We start from the raw sequence: 15,808 nt of genomic DNA, 5'->3' as shown, positions 1-15,808 counted from the left end.
GCCAGTTTCTAAAACAGCTGATCAAGGAAGTATTTAAAAATGTGCTCTCTCTCTCTCTCTCTCTCTTACTCTCTCTCTCACTCTCTCTCTCTCTCTCTCTCTCTCACACACACACACACACACACACACACACACACAGAGACACACACACAAACACACTGTAAACCAGAAGAGAATCCAATGTTAAACCAAGCCATTTAATCCCGGGGTGAAAGGTTTTCACTGAATATAACGTGCTAGACAAGCCTTCTACATCTAGAAGAAGTATAGTTATTAACATGCACTGTTCCCAGGAACAGGGAACTGATTCTTTCTACTTCAGTGGGAAGAGGTTTGGTGTCTATAAATCTCCAAGGGAGAAGGGGAGACCTTAGAGGTTAGGAATTATTTCAGAGTCTGACAGTGTCGGAGAGCAGTGAGGGTACTAAAGTGGCACCAACACCACCACCACCACCACCATCAACAACACACAACAATAACACTACCAGTTCTGACAGTGCCAGCCTCAGCTTTGCCTCCTCTACTGCCACACCTTCTGCCCATTTAGCAGAAAGGACACAGCCTCTACATCCGGGCCTAGGCTTCCACTGAAGAATAAAAAAAAAAAAAAGAAAGAAACTCTGGGGACAAATATTCTTGCCATGGATTGGCCTGCCTCCTACTCTGTGCTCATCAGGGTGGGATCTGAATTTCTATATTTTAAACCACTTCTTCCTTGACTTGCACTGCTTCAAACTTTTGGTCTGCTGTTGACTGAGGCTTCAGTAGACTCCTGCTGCTCTGCTTCTTCACTCTAGGATCTTTGACCAATAGATCCCAGGAGGCATCACAGCCATATTCTAAACCTCCCACTTCCTGACCCATTATTCACATTTGGCCCTATAATTACCAGGTGACATGCTGCAGGTCTGTCTTGTGTTAGTCCTCACACAGTTCCAGTCCTTAGCATAAATAATCTATCTCTATCACGTCCTACATCCTGGTGTGACAACAGTCTAAAACAACAGGCCAGGACAAAAAGGACCGTAGTACCAACTCTAGAGAACCAAGCAGGTCTCAAGAGCTAAGAGTAAATGTACAGTTAAGATTTAAGATAAACTATAGTATTGAGAATTTTGAACATGGTGATCTATAGCATTGGAAAAGATTATAAAGGAAAGGTCAGAAATAAGTGAGATGGCTAATTGGATCATGGAGTATGGTTGTTTCAAAGACATGCTGTAAACTATATTACATGCTTTAAAGACGTGTTAATGTAAAGGGAAGAAATAGGATAGAAAACACATGATTTAAGTTGGATGAAGTTAGGCAGAGCCTTTATACCTTGGATCCCACACAAAGCCCAAGGTGGGCCATTTAAATACTGTTCACATCCAGGCCTGAGATCACCACACAGTGGCAATGTATTTAAAAATGTACAGAAGAAGAAAACTACTTGAAACTGCTACTGCAGACCTAAAAACCACAATCTGCCAGCCTGTGGCAGGCTAAATATAATCATCTTATAGTCCACTGGATTGAAACTCAGAAGTCCCAGCTCTACGTCAGAGGAGCAATGCCCCTGAGTAAATCATATCACCTCTTTGAGTTTTAGGTTCCTCATCTATAAAAAATGAGAAGGGTCAAGGGTGATCACTGAGGTCTTTTCTGCTCTAATAGTCTATGAGTGAATCTGTGATACACAGCTGTGGCAGGCAGTCTCCAGGATGGTCCCCAAATAGCCTCACCTCTTGTTCTTTATGGCTTTGTGGAATCCCTTCTTCTTGAGTACCTTACTTCTAACTAATAAAAAATGGACAGGACACTGTGGGAAAGAACCAAGGGCAGCCTCTAGGCAAAAAGTGAGTCCCTCAGCCCAACAACTGTTGAGGAACTAAATCCTACCAACTACCACGTAAGTGAACTTGGCGGCAGATCCTTCCTCAGATGGGTCTTCAGAAAAGACCTCAATCTAGGCCAACACCTTGAGTGAGTCCTGTGAGAGATCCTAAAGCAAAAGACAAAGCAAAGCTGTGTCTCTAGATTCCTAACCCACAGAAACTCTGATAATAAATGTGTGTTGCTTTAAGCCACTCAAGTTTGGGAACCATTTATTACAAAACAATAGGTAACTAATACACACAGCTTTGTTTGCACCCATGGCTTTGACAGGCTGCACCTCTGCCTCTCACTTAAGATATTCTTATAGCATCCTATGAATGGATAAAGATGTGGTATATATATACAATGGAGTATTACTCGGCAATCAAAAAGAATGAAATCTTGCCATTTGCAACTACGTGGATAGAACTGGAGGGTATTATGCTAAGTGAAATTAGTCAGTCAGAGAAAGACAAAAATCATATGACTTCACTCATAAGAGGACTTTAAGACACAAAACAAATGAACATAAGGGAAGGGAAACAAAAATAATATAAAAACAGGGAGGGGGACAAAATATAACAGACTCATAAATATGGAGAACAAACTGAGGGTTACTGGAGGGGTTGTGGGAGGGGGGATGGGCTAAATGGGTAAGGGGCATTAGGGAACCTACTCCTGAAATCATTGTTTCACTATATGCTAACTAATTTGGATGTAAATTTATAAAAATACAAAATAAAATTTAAAAAAAAGATCTTCTTATAGCATCCTATAAATCAAATGAAGGATCACCTGGATTTGCGGTCAAGAATCAGGAAACCTGACTTAGCTTCTGCAGCTTGATAAATAAACCAGGCAAGTCATGGAAGCCCCTCAATCACCTCCCTATCCACTCCCCAGCTGCAAAAACTTTTGGGGTAGGGTTAAGAAAATAGCTCTAAAGCTGTAGGCGAGGTCATGTGCCAAGATAATTCTATCTCTTCTCCCCAACCAACTTTATATTTCACCTACATATCCATAGTTTAAGGAGAAGAGAAAATATATTCTCAATCTCTCCCCAGCCACCCCTTTATCCAAAATGTACACCAGTCACATTGTCAGGCCAAGGCACAGGAAGCATGGAGGAAAGGCAATTCACATGCAGGTTAGAAGTAAGGCCTCCAGGGCACTAATGCTCTTGTCAGACTACCTCTACCTGACATCAAGAAGTCCCAGTGGCTTAACTTTCAAAATATATCTGAAGTATGACCATCTCTCAGCAGTTCCATCACTACTCAACTAATTCATCCAATTTTCTTCTCTAGTAAAACACCTACCCATTCCACTACTACCCTCCCCGTGGACACCCTCCATGCTAGTCTACCCTCTACTAAGCAACTGAAGAAGTTATGGACTGAATGTTTGTGTCCTGTTCCCTTCTTCCTCTCTTTCTCCCATGATGGCATTTGGAGGTAGGACCTTTGGGAGTTAATTAAGTTTAGATGAGGTCACAAGGGTAGAACCCCCATGATGGGATTAGTGTTCTGTTTTGTTTTGTTTGTTTGTTTTATTTTATTTTATTTTATTTTATTTTGAGAGAAAGCATGCAGGCCCGAGAGGGCAGAGAGACTCCCAAGCAGGCTCTGCACTATCAGATAGCCTGGAGCCCGATTCAGGGCTTGAACCCACCAACCATGAGATCAGCACCTGAGCTGAAATCAAGAGTCAGATGCTTAACCAACTGAGCCACCCAGGTGCCCCGGGATTAGTGTTCTTAGAAGAGTCCAGAGCTGGCTCTCTGTCTTCCACATGAAGACAAAATGGGAAGGCAGCCATCTATAAGCCAGGAAAAGATTCCCATCAGGAACCAAATCTGCCAGCACCTGATCTTGAACTTCCCAGACTCCAGAACTGTGAAAAATAAATGTCTATTATTTAGGCCACCCAGTCTATGGTATTTTGTTATAAAATCCGAAACTAAGACAGCAATTGTCTTAAATGTAAATACAATCTTGATATCACTTATAAGTGGAATCCAAAAGAGTTGAACTTGTAAAAACAGAAGGTAGAATAGTGGTTACCAGAGGCTGGGGGGGGGGGGGGGGGGAGAAGGAAATTGGGGAGATGTTGTTTAAGGGTACAGACTTGCAACCAGTCCATAAATAACTCCTGGAGATCTAATGCACAGTATAGAAGTTATAGTTAACAATATGGTACTATAAACTTCAAAGCTGCTAAGACACTAGTTTCTAATTGTTCTCACCACAAAAAAAAATGATAATTATGTGATATGATAGAAGTGTTAGCTAACAAACTACTGTGGTGATGATAAATGTATCAAATCAATGGCTGTACACTTTAAACTCCTACAATACTATATGTCAATTATATCTCAGCTTAAAGAAAAAAGTAAATACAATCATATCTTCCCCAGTTTCAGTTTCTGGAGGCTGTCCATCACATTCAGGATATATTCCAAAGTCTTGGCCTGGGCCTAAAGGCCCCCCTGGAATCTGTCCATGACCAGTTTCGGCCTCATCTCATCTCCCATTACCTACTCTTCCACAGCCACATTGCACTCTGTCTTTTGAACATGTCAAGACTGTTGCCCCCACAAGGTCTTTCCAGGAATATTCTTCTTGCAGATATCTATTTTACTCACTATCTCATCCTGTTCAGGTTTCTACTCAAACACAACCTCTACAGAGAGGCCTTTCCCGGCCAGCCTTTCTACAACAGCAACCCCTCTGCTCCCTACTCATACCCACCCTGCTTTAGTTTACTTATAACATTTAGCACTATATGAAATCATATATTTGTTCACTGGTTATGTTCTGTTCCCTCCTCCATTTGAATGCAAGTTTATTGTGAGTGTAGATACTATTCATCTTGTTCTCACTTATCACCAATGCTAAGGCAGTGCCTACTGTTTAATAAATATTTACTGGATTGACTGTGGGTTTGATAGGGAAGTCTAGAGAAAAACTGGAAGGGAAAGATAGTAAGATAGACATCATGGACGAGAGGTCAAGTTCAGGAAGCCAGCTAAAGTGAAGGGATATGGTAGGTTCAAAATTACAGCAATATTTGGAGGTAGTAAAGAAGCAAGCAGAACATATTAGCACAGCTCTTGATCCAGTGCCTTCTGATAACATATGATTTCCTGTCCATTTCTTCAATGCAGTCAACTGAAGAAAGCTACAAAACAATTTCAAACAGTGTCTGATACTAAACAAATAAATAGTATACAACTTGGGGGCTCACACTTCTGCATATAAAAATCTTTCCTGGGGAGGAGGGTCCAGGGTACTCAGCTGGCATGTCCCGGTGTGAGGCTCACTTCAATCCACAAAGTCAGCATCACCTCCATTTCACATAGGAGTAAACTAGCTCAACTGGGATTTAGAACCAAGACTTGAACCCAGGTATGTCTAACTCCAAAGACAGCATCGCTAACTAATGTGCCCCATCAGCTGAGTAGTGTATTCAGGCTTGGACTGGAAACCAGGAATGTCAACACAGAAGAAAGCAAGACAAGACCATGCCAGAACCAGGCAGAAAGCATCCACTCAACAAAACTATATGTGTCATTTAAAAATGAAACCAATGCAAGACAAAAACCTTGTTTCAGAAGGACTGAAATGTCCAGATGCAGTGTGCATTATAATTATAAATGATACATTGTTAGAGCTGAAAGGAACCAGAGAGATTACTCAGTCCCATTCCTTTACCTGAAAGATGAAGAGGCCAACTCCCAGAGTCCCACAGTTGGAGAGAGCAAATGAACCCTTTGTCTTCTGTCCTTGGTACCTATTCAGTGTACAGATACAAACATTTGCAGTTCCTATAAGAAACTTGATTGATTCATGCAGGGAAAACTGGACAGCGACATGCAGAAGAATGAACCTGGACCACTTTCTTACACCATACACAAAACTAAACTCAAAATGGATGAAAGACCTAAACGTAAGACAGGAAGCCATCAAAATCCTCGAGGAGAAAGCAGGCAAAAACCTCTTTGATCTTGCCTGCAGCAACTTCTTACTCAACACATCTCCGGAGGCAAGGGAAACAAAAGCAAAAATGAACTATTGGGACCTCATCAAAATAAAAAGCTTCTGCACAGTGAAGGAAACAATCAGCAAAACTAAAAGGGAACCGACAGAATGGGAGAAGATATTTGCAAATGACATATCAGATAAAGGGTTAGTATCCAAAATCTATAAAGAACTTACCAAACTCAACACCCAAAAAACAAATAATCCAGTGAAGAAATGGACAAAAGACATGAATAGACACTTCTCCAAAGAAGACATCCAGATGGCCAACTGACACATGAAAAACTGCTCAACATCACTCATCATCAGGGAAATATGAATCAAAACCAAAATGAGATACCACGTTACACCTGTCATAATGGCTAACATAAACAACTCAGGCAACAACAGATGTTGGTGAGGATGCGGAGAAAGAGGATCTCTTTTGCATTGTTGGTGGCAATGCAAGCTGGTGCAGCCACTCCGGAAAACAGTATGGAGGTTCCTCAAAAAACTAAAAATAGAACTACCCTACAACCCAGCAATTACACTACTAGGCATTTATCCAAGGGATACAGGTGCTGTTTCAAAGGGACACATGCACCCCTCTGTTTATAGCAGCACTATTAACAACAGTCAAAGTATGGAAAGAGCCCAAATGTCCATCGATGGATGAATGGATAAAGAAAATGTGGTAGATATATACAATGGAGTATTACTCAGCAATCAAAAAGAATGAAATCTTGCCATTTACAACTACGTGGATGGAACTGGAGGGTATTATGCTAAGTGAAATTAGTCAGAGAAAGACAAAAATCATATGACTTCACTCATATGAGGACTTTAAGGGACAAAACAAATGAACATAAGGGAAGGGAAACAAAAATAATACAAAAATAGAGAGGGGAACAAAACAGAGGAGACTCACAAATATGGAGAACAAACTGAGGGTTACTGGAGGGGTTGTGGGAGGGGGGATGGGCTAAATGGGTAAGAGGCATTAAGGAATATACTCCTGAAATCATTGTTTCACTATATGCTAATTTGCATGTAAATTTTTAAAAATAAGAAAATTTAAAAAAACTTGATTGATTCAAAACGTGAAAATTTTCCTATTTAAAAATAGATGATGATTCTGTCTTGTCATCACATTACCATATAGGCAAAAATAATAATTTTATAAGTATATAAATACTAGAGGGGCCAAAAAATAATGCAAATATTAATACTTGTTTCAATTATTAAAAGATACCACTGAGCCATGGGGAAGCGTTGACAAGGGATGGGGCATGGACTTACCACAGTTCTCAAAGTTAACCAGAAACACCAAGTGGGACTTGTGATGAAGAGCATGTTTTAACTCTCTCTAATGTCCCTGAATCAACAGGATATCCAGAAACTTGCAACCAGGTTAATAAGTACTGAGTCATGTCCCTCTAGTAAAACATTAAAAACAGAATTACCAGGAAACAAAAGCCTTCTTGAAGGAATCTCTTCATTGGGCAGCAGGTCTGAGTAATCGGTCCAGATACTGGTGCCATCTGTGGTTCCCAAATCACACACAATAGCACCTCTCTCCCCTGCCTCTTTCTCTAGTGAAACATCTCACAGCAGCTCAACTTGGTTCCAATCCTTGATAAAATCAAGAGCTTCCAATCCTCCACCTATGTAGCCTTCCTATCCTCCTGGGTTACTTCAAATTTCAACTGATGAAAGAAAACCTGAGGTAGTAAAATGACCGTTATTGTCACTGATATCTATGCAAAGTGAATATATGTCTTTTTCATTTTTCTGAGACAAAATATGGCTTTTACACCTTTGTTGCTACACTTTTAACTCTGTGGTAGTTTCTGTGATAGAAAATTAGCAATATTACAGCTAACAGGTTTTTAAAATTGCATTCCCACTTAGAATGTTATTGTTTTTGAACAGCTAAGATTCATTTCGTTTTTGCTGTCAGAGTGTGTTAAACTAAGTGAAATCTACCAGGAAGTGTATGAACCCCTGAGTCTTCTGATTTTCACACTCTTAGCTCAAGGACAATGCAGACATTAGAAATGTCATGGATAATTAGCCAGCAACTTTACAAATAAGATTGCTTGCTCTGATAGAATCACAAAGTTTGCCAGTCTCGGGAATACATGTACTCATTAGGAAATGATCAGATGTAAAATATTTGTTTATGTTTCTAAAATAAAATAAATGGGTGACACATGGTGGAAAGGGCACAGGCCTAGAAGTGAGGAGACCCAGATTCTGGACCTAATTCTAAGTGATTCTGGAGAAGTCACTTTGCCTCTTTATTTGTGTTTTCTCTACTGGGAACCAGAAGACTCCCTCTAGTTCTTAAAAATCTCAGCCTACCTCAGCTATAGATAGACTTATCCTCGAATGGAAAAGATACTATGCAGGTGATTTTCAACCAAGCATCCAAGGTATCCATAGCTTTTCTCCTTTCTGAGACTGGTTACAAGAAATTTCAAGGCTATTCATAGATCACTGTTAGAAAAAGTTCACCAATTTATAAATACCAGATAATAAGCTGAGAACTTTGTTACCAAAAACGATCTTAAATTTCTCTAATGGTGCACACTGTATCACTAAAACACGTGCCAAATAACTATAAGCATCTTTTAAGTCAATGCTGATATACCACATAAAACCATTATTTCTACAGCCATTAGGGTAAGTACTGAAATGCGAGCATTTGCTCCCAAAGTAAGGGTTGCTAAAAACATACTTGTAAAGCACTGTGCACCTACCAAGCTCACTGAAACCAGAGAAATCTATCAACAAAAAGTATCAAAGCTCAAGAATAAATTTTTTTTAAAAGCATTATACAAGGAAATTCAATATAAGCACCTTGAATTCAGAGAATCATATATGTTATCCTCTACTATATCCATCAGAGTACCTGGAAAGGTCTATTGAGTTGTTGAAGTACCTAATAATTTAGAGTCAGAAGATCCAAATCAATCCCTCACCAATGAATCAGCATCAATCTGTCTATGAATGCTGTGAAGTTTTCAAAACCAGAAGAGGTACATACTTGGTGCATTTCACTAGTATCAAGTTCTTTAGCATCATAATACCACCACTCAGGACATCCACCATTTACAAAGACACATGAGGCTCACTGAACCAAAGAGAAGAGCAGCACATAATAAACTGGACAAGTCTGCAGAACCGTTTCTCACCTTAAGGTCTTTATTGGGAAACAAGAGCTCCATCATGACCCAGCGTCATTTATGAAATATGGTGAGGTTATAGCCCCCATTCATAAGTCTCTAGACAAGACTCTATTCTAAGAGAGGACGCTAAATTATTTAGGGCCATTTCCGGTCAAGAAGAAGGATACAGGTTAGTGGAAATAACTTGAAAACAGCTGTTGGGCTGGTCACAGGCCCTGCTGGAACATACTTCTAGAGATGGCAGGAGCCCTGGGGAGGGACTAGTTTCTGCCTCCAGCTCTTGCTGCAACATTAATGTCATATGATCTCAGGTAAGCCATGTAACTTCACTAATCTGTCTTCAGCTCTGCAAAATGAAGAGGATGGACTATGATTATGGGACACCTTTTCACAGAAGTTTCTGAAGTCAGAGTTCTTCTATCTTTATTCTTCACATAAAAAGGAGGTAGAAGAAAACAGTATTTGTGGAGAAGCTGAAGTCTTCCACAGCCGAAACAAGACATGGGCTGATGATACACAAGTATGAGCACCCCTTCTGGGGCCCAGCCTGACAACGGAGATAAAGAAACTCCCCACAGGGATACATTCACTAGATTCCAGCCTAAATCTCTAGGAAGGCCTCCAGGCACCACCTCCAGACCTCCAAAGCCAGTTCCTCTCTATCCCGGACTGTCCTGGGTCCTTGTGAACTGAGGCCCTATTCTTCCAGGAATCACCCCACCCTCAGGGCAACTGCTCAGCTACGCCTGCTTCTCTGAGAAGACTTGATTTGAGATGAGCAAATGCTTCTGATTTTAGAAAGGACAGATTTGAGAACTTTTCCACAGGCAGACTTCTTCTGAAACTTCAGTTCTTATCCTGAATTTTAAAACCATAATGTGACATTTTAACATATGGCAAAGAGAGATGAATTTGAGATCGTTTCAAACTGCTTCAAAGATCTGCCTTAAACACAGATTTCCATTATTACAGATCTAATAAGTCCTATTCTCATCTGAGCTATCAGCAACAGAGTAAGTAATTACCATTCAACTTGGGCCGTTCCAGTCCATTAGCCCAATACTGATGACTCAGGCAAAGCTACACATGAAGAACAAAATGCTGATAAAAGATAAAATGGAATGGAACAAAATGCTGCCGCCTTATCCATTCTGCTACATCAGTTGTAAGGAATGAATAAAATAAAACAAACTTGATAGGATGATAAGTCCAGAAGTAAATATTAAAAATATAAAAGAGTTGTATCTACCTAGATAAAAAAAGGAAAGCAAAATGCCTCCTTCAATACATCACAGGTTTGAAGGACCTTCAATCATCACTTACAATGCTACATAAGTACTACAAGGACTGGATCCAAGTGGTGCCAAATATCTTCAATGTGAAAAGCTGAAATGAGTTAGTCAAGTATTCATTTAATAAACTTCTGCTAATAAACCAGGCTCCATACTAGGTATTGAGGATACAAATGTTAATGAGACACTATCCTTGCCAGCAAAGAGCTTTAGGACAATTAAGCACATATATATATATATATATATATATATATATATATATATATATATATACACACCAACTATTACAACACAGTGTGATACATGTTTGATAGAAATATACACAGGGCAGGGTGGGAGGGTGGGGAGGGTGGGTGATGGGTATTGAGGAGGGCACCTTTTGGGATGAGCACTGGGTGTTGTATGGAAACCAATTTGACAATAAACTTCATATATTGGAAAAAAAAAAAAAGAAATATACACAGGGCAGAACTGGATCATAGTACTGTAGCATCTAACCCACAGCAGATGAAGTCATGGAAAGATTCTGGAAGGAATGCCTGCCAAAGATGAGCCTTGAAAGGGAGGGTCATTAAGCCAGGTAAAGAAAGGGGCTACCAACATTCCAGGGAGAGGGTACAACATGGACACAATGATGAGACAGAGCATGGAAGGAGTGTTACCATTACTTATGGATGGGCAAGAAGTATGAGCCTGGACTGGAAAAGGGTAGGGAGTCTTGAAGACCTATGATTCCGGAGTAGGCAGACTCTTGATACCGGCTCAGGTCATGATCCCAGGGTCATGGGATCAAGCCCCGCATCAGACTCCACAGAAAGCGTGGAGCCTGCTTAAGATTCTCTTTCTCTCCCTCTGCTCCTCTCCCAGTTCTCATGTTCTCTCTCTCTCTCTCTGTCTCTCTCTCAAAAAAAAAAAAAAAAAAAAAAAAAAGGTTTAGATTGTATCCTATAATCATTTGGTTTTTAAGCAACATAACATAATTGATAGAAACATCTACCAATTGAGTGAGAAGACATGAAATTGACAATAAGGAGACTGTCTGGTATCTACAGTAATATGGAAAGGGTGTGAGGATGGAAAGGGGAAGAAAGATTCAAGATGGTCATTTTAACCATACCCAAACTAAGGGTATTTTCCACCTAGACTTCCCAGTTTTAAGCTCATTAGATTAAAATTTTTCCTTAATCCAGAATCTCAGTTATGAATTAACCAACATTTGTTGAGCACTCTTCACATTCTTGGCACTTGGGAGAATACAAGAATAATGATCGCTGTAATCTGATAACAGTAGATGTTTAAGTTAGGGAACTAAGGCTGATACACTTGAAACAGCAAATGCTAAATATATATGACTACATGTTAAATTGTGTAGTAGAGATTATCAGTTCTAGAGGAGCAAAGGGAAAGCTAGAATGATCGATAACAGGCTGGAAAGGTTTCCAGGAGGCAGTGAGGTTGTGAGCATCATGGCCTCTCGTGCATGTCGCAGGGAAGGGTTTCTAGAGTGTTGGAGGAACTCTGGCATGGCTGGAGTGTAAGAAGATAAGTGCATAAAAGTTGTTGGGAAAAGTGTTCAGTAGGTAGAGAAGACCAAGTCATGCAGATGGCAAAAGCTGTGTTGAAGGCCACAGGGGCTGAAAGGGTGGATCATAGAAGGTGAGTCAGAGATCAGACATTTAGGAATAAAACTCAGAATTGGTGGTGACTGCACGGACCAAGGGGAAGAGCTAGATGCAAGATCAACAAGGCAGCGAAGGGAGAGGAAACACCAGAGATAGTTGAAGCCTACCAGGCTGAGGCGCTACTCCACTGACAGATATAAGAAAACAGAAGAAAATGCTACTTAAGGACATGAAGATGGTGAGTTTGCTTTTTGACAATAAGCCACAGAAATTCAGAAATGGAAGAGATCTTAGATGTCAGTATACCACACTCAGTCTGAAGTGACAGTGGGCAGCCATTGGAAACGTCCAACAAGCAATAAAAAACAGGATCAGGATTAAACAAGAGGTCAAGCAGGCAGACATAGGTATGGGAGTCTCGCCACAGAAGTAATAACTGAATCCAGGAGTGTGGATGAGCTCCAGAGGAGAAACAGAAGAATGCAGGACTTTGGGCTGGGGTCTGATTTTGAGAAAGGAAGCAAGAGGCGAGGTGAGCTAAAGAAGAAACCGTGAGGGGGCAGGACAAGAGCCAGGATAACATCCTAAGATCCAAGAAGGAAAAGCTATGGGAAAGAACAGTTGCACGATACAAACATACTGGTTTGCTACTGGTCAATCTGGGGTCCCCCATCCGGTGTCCACCTCTGGTCATCACCTACCTGCCCCATGTGCTACTTGGGACTGCTTGGCCCACTTTCTTTTTTCTAGCTGCCACATAAACTCTTCCATCTGTGTTCTCTCACACCTTCTCCCCTTTTACTGGGTTGGGTACAAGCTCCCTACTTCTACCTCTCCACACCCTCACTGAGATAGCTGTTAACAAGCACCCGCATCCCTTTTTTGTGATGCACGGAGAGTTAAGACTGCTCCTACTCCCTTCCCCAAAACCTTTTGCAGATAACCACGTGGCTGGGTTAACCATGTGGCTCCATACCATGGAGCCCTCCATCTTAGCTCTTGTTTTGGAAATGTGCCCGGGCTAATCCTCTTTGGTTTGGAGGTTGAGCCCCGTCGATCAAACCCACAGCACCATAGGACTGCGACCCAATTCCTCAGTATGCTGTGCAGTCCAGGTGTGTTCCTTTCTGTGGCAGACCCAAGCTGCCTCCTGGGAGTTAAATGTAAATGTAGTTATTTGCAAATGCAAATGCCTGAGACGGGACAGACTAGGAACACAGATGACTGCAGGCAAAACTAAAAGAGTGACAAGAAAACAGTGACAAAGAAGGGGCTGCAGATTGAGTTAATCAAGGCGGGATTTGGATGACAACATCTTGAAAAGTTGAGCCTGGCTGCGAGCCCAGGAAGGAGACAAGCGGAAAGACTGCTGGGCATGGAGCCCAAGGAGAGCTCAGCCTGAGGTGTCAGGGAGACGCCTGGAGGGCCGCTGGAGCCTCAGTTTGTGGGCAGTGCCTGCAAAAGGGTGCAGAGGGGGTGGACTCTTTCAGATGCAGGGATGGAGAGAGGCTGCTTGGCCCAGGGCAGAAGGCAGGGAACCCAACCCCTGAGACCAGACCCCTCTCTCTCAGAGAGGTTTAACAAAGTTAAACCATAAAGGTAGGCGGGTTCTACTGGTCTCACATTCTTCACCAGATTTCCTGATTTCCAAATAACTGGGTGTGACAGAGCTGATACCATTTCTAATCTCTCATGTGGCAGAGAACAAAGACTAAATGGAGTCAAACACAGAGAACCTTCAGCTCATAGCTGCCCTGGCATTTAACTGAAAAGCGAAAACCCACATATATGACCCAAAGGTACTAAGATTTTAAATAAATCTTAGGGGAAGACTTTGAACAGAAAAAGGGCTCTTAAGGGACAGAGATTGCTGTGGGAAAACAAGCAACTCTCCCTCCACGTTCATCTATTTGCACAAGTAGTGCACTATTTTAGAAGGCCTTTCTACATGCTTTCTTTCTGCCTGGAATGTTCTTCTTCCCTTTCCTCCCCTCCCCCACCCCTGCCCCCAGCCACCTTCTAAACTCTTTAAAGACCCAACTCAAATGTTAGCTTCCTTTACTCCTATTTTTGTTGTGTTAATTTCCACTTGGAAATATTTGTAAGCAGCTGTTCAGTCTGTCCCCTTCCCACACATAACCTCAAGATGCTTTCATTCATCTTTGTGACACAGCAACCATGCCTGGAACATGATAAGTGCTTGATATGTATGGCCAGTTAATAAAAAAAAAAAAAGATTCTACTTAAGGAGAAAGTGAGCTGCAGGCACGAAGTCTCTGGCTGCTTGATGACTTTGCCTCTGAGTAGAGCACGACTCTATTCCTTCAAGGCTCCTTGGTTCCCCCTCTCTGGTGAGCCAGTTCCTCATATCCCAAGAAACACTTTTGGTTCCAGCTTCTCTCTTAGCAGTTCATCCTAACATCCGTTCCCAATACTGAGTTGGGCTATTTTGCTTCCTTGGCCTGAGTTCTTGTTCCTCCTCTGTTTCAGGTCAGTGATAACATTCCATCAACTAGTTCTTTGACTGGCATACTCTCTAACCTCTGCCTCTCAGTTAAGTCTGCCATTTGGCTAGTGTTCCAAGTAGAAGCCTTGTGTCCTCTTTGTCTCTTCCCTCTTTCCCTGCCCATCCCCTCAACTGACTGCAACTGGAACATTTTCTGCTCAAGCTTCAGAGTCAACCCCAGAAGTAACTCTAGCAGCCATGAGCTTCCAACTAGCTCCACTTCTTGCCTATTCTGTCCCTCCAACCTCATTCGACACCTCCTTGGGTCTTCTAAAATGCCATTCCTTTGCTATTCTGAAATGCATGACTCCTCCAATAGCCCCGCATCATCTCCCATGCAGAGTGGCCACCACCCCAGCCACCACTCCTCCCCAGATCCCACTGCCTTTGTCCCTGTCACCTCCCTTTCAGACACTGGCATGGAAGAAGAGTATGTCCACAGTCCTGCGACACTTCTGTCCCTCTGATCCCACCAACCTCGGAGGGTATTCCCTACCTAGTCCAGGTGGAAATCTAGGAGGAAGTTTGCTAGTTTTATTATTATTATTTATTATTATTGTTACAACTACTACCACTACTATCATCATTATCACTCTCGCTGTGTATGGGGTATTACCTATACACGCCCTGTCCCATAACCTAAATTCTTCTGACTCCATTGCCTACTTCAGACTTCAGATACTCTGCTATCTTTTTTAATAAGAGACACATACGCACCTCACAGCATTATAAAAGAAATACTTCGGCAAATTTAAACAACAGATATACTACTTTCTGATTTCAAGTAGTTATTGTTAGAACTAGGACGCTCTTATAATGATTGATACTTTGCACAAATTCCACTACCAGCCAAACAAATTGCAAAGACATTTTAAAGATAATTTTAAAAGTGTTTTTCACAGGGTTGAGTTGATGATTTAGCTTTTTCCAGTAATATAATCTTTATTTAATTAACTGGGTGATTCCATATCAGGAGTTTGTGGTTGCTGCCAGTGCTATCGAATGTGCTGCAATTTAGTCACTGGGGGTAGTACAACGCTGACAAATTAAACAGTATATTTCTTCTTATAGTTTTGCTCATTAACAACATTTATTTGATGTCTTATCAACAAAGATCTAAGGCCCTTGTTTTCGCTCACAGAAATTAGAGGGTGAAAGTTGGTAAGAATTCTTGTTGGAAATACAAGGAAATATAGAGAGCAATTCATTTTCATAAAGTTCTGTTTTCAAAAAGGAAGGTTTAAATTGGAGTAACCCTCACAATATGTTAACCCTGACACTTTTTCACAGGCTAAGGAGTAGAGGGAGAAAAGAACAA

General features: G+C 41.3%; 1 protein-coding gene across 11 annotated transcripts in view; it reads right to left on the bottom strand.

The window, feature by feature from the left end:
* Positions 1-15,808, bottom strand: part of MSRA (methionine sulfoxide reductase A) — a 455,502-nt gene that overhangs the window by 296,663 nt on the left and 143,031 nt on the right. For 4 of the 11 annotated variants that reach the window (XM_042934998.1, XM_042934992.1, XM_042934993.1 and 1 more), the window contains one exon: positions 1,892-1,987. The exons of 6 other annotated variants lie outside the window; for them this stretch is intronic. The gene's annotated coding sequence lies outside the window, so the exon portion shown is untranslated. Of the gene's footprint in view, positions 1-1,727; positions 1,836-1,891; positions 1,988-15,808 lie in introns of those variants that run through there. One more of the 11 variants, XM_042934997.1, reaches the window with a different exon arrangement.

This window comes from Panthera leo, chromosome B1 (assembly GCF_018350215.1).
Source record: "Panthera leo isolate Ple1 chromosome B1, P.leo_Ple1_pat1.1, whole genome shotgun sequence".
Lineage (NCBI taxonomy): Eukaryota > Metazoa > Chordata > Mammalia > Carnivora > Felidae > Panthera > Panthera leo.
The sequence above is the reverse complement of the archived record's forward strand: the minus strand, read 5'-3'. Positions and strand labels throughout refer to the sequence as shown.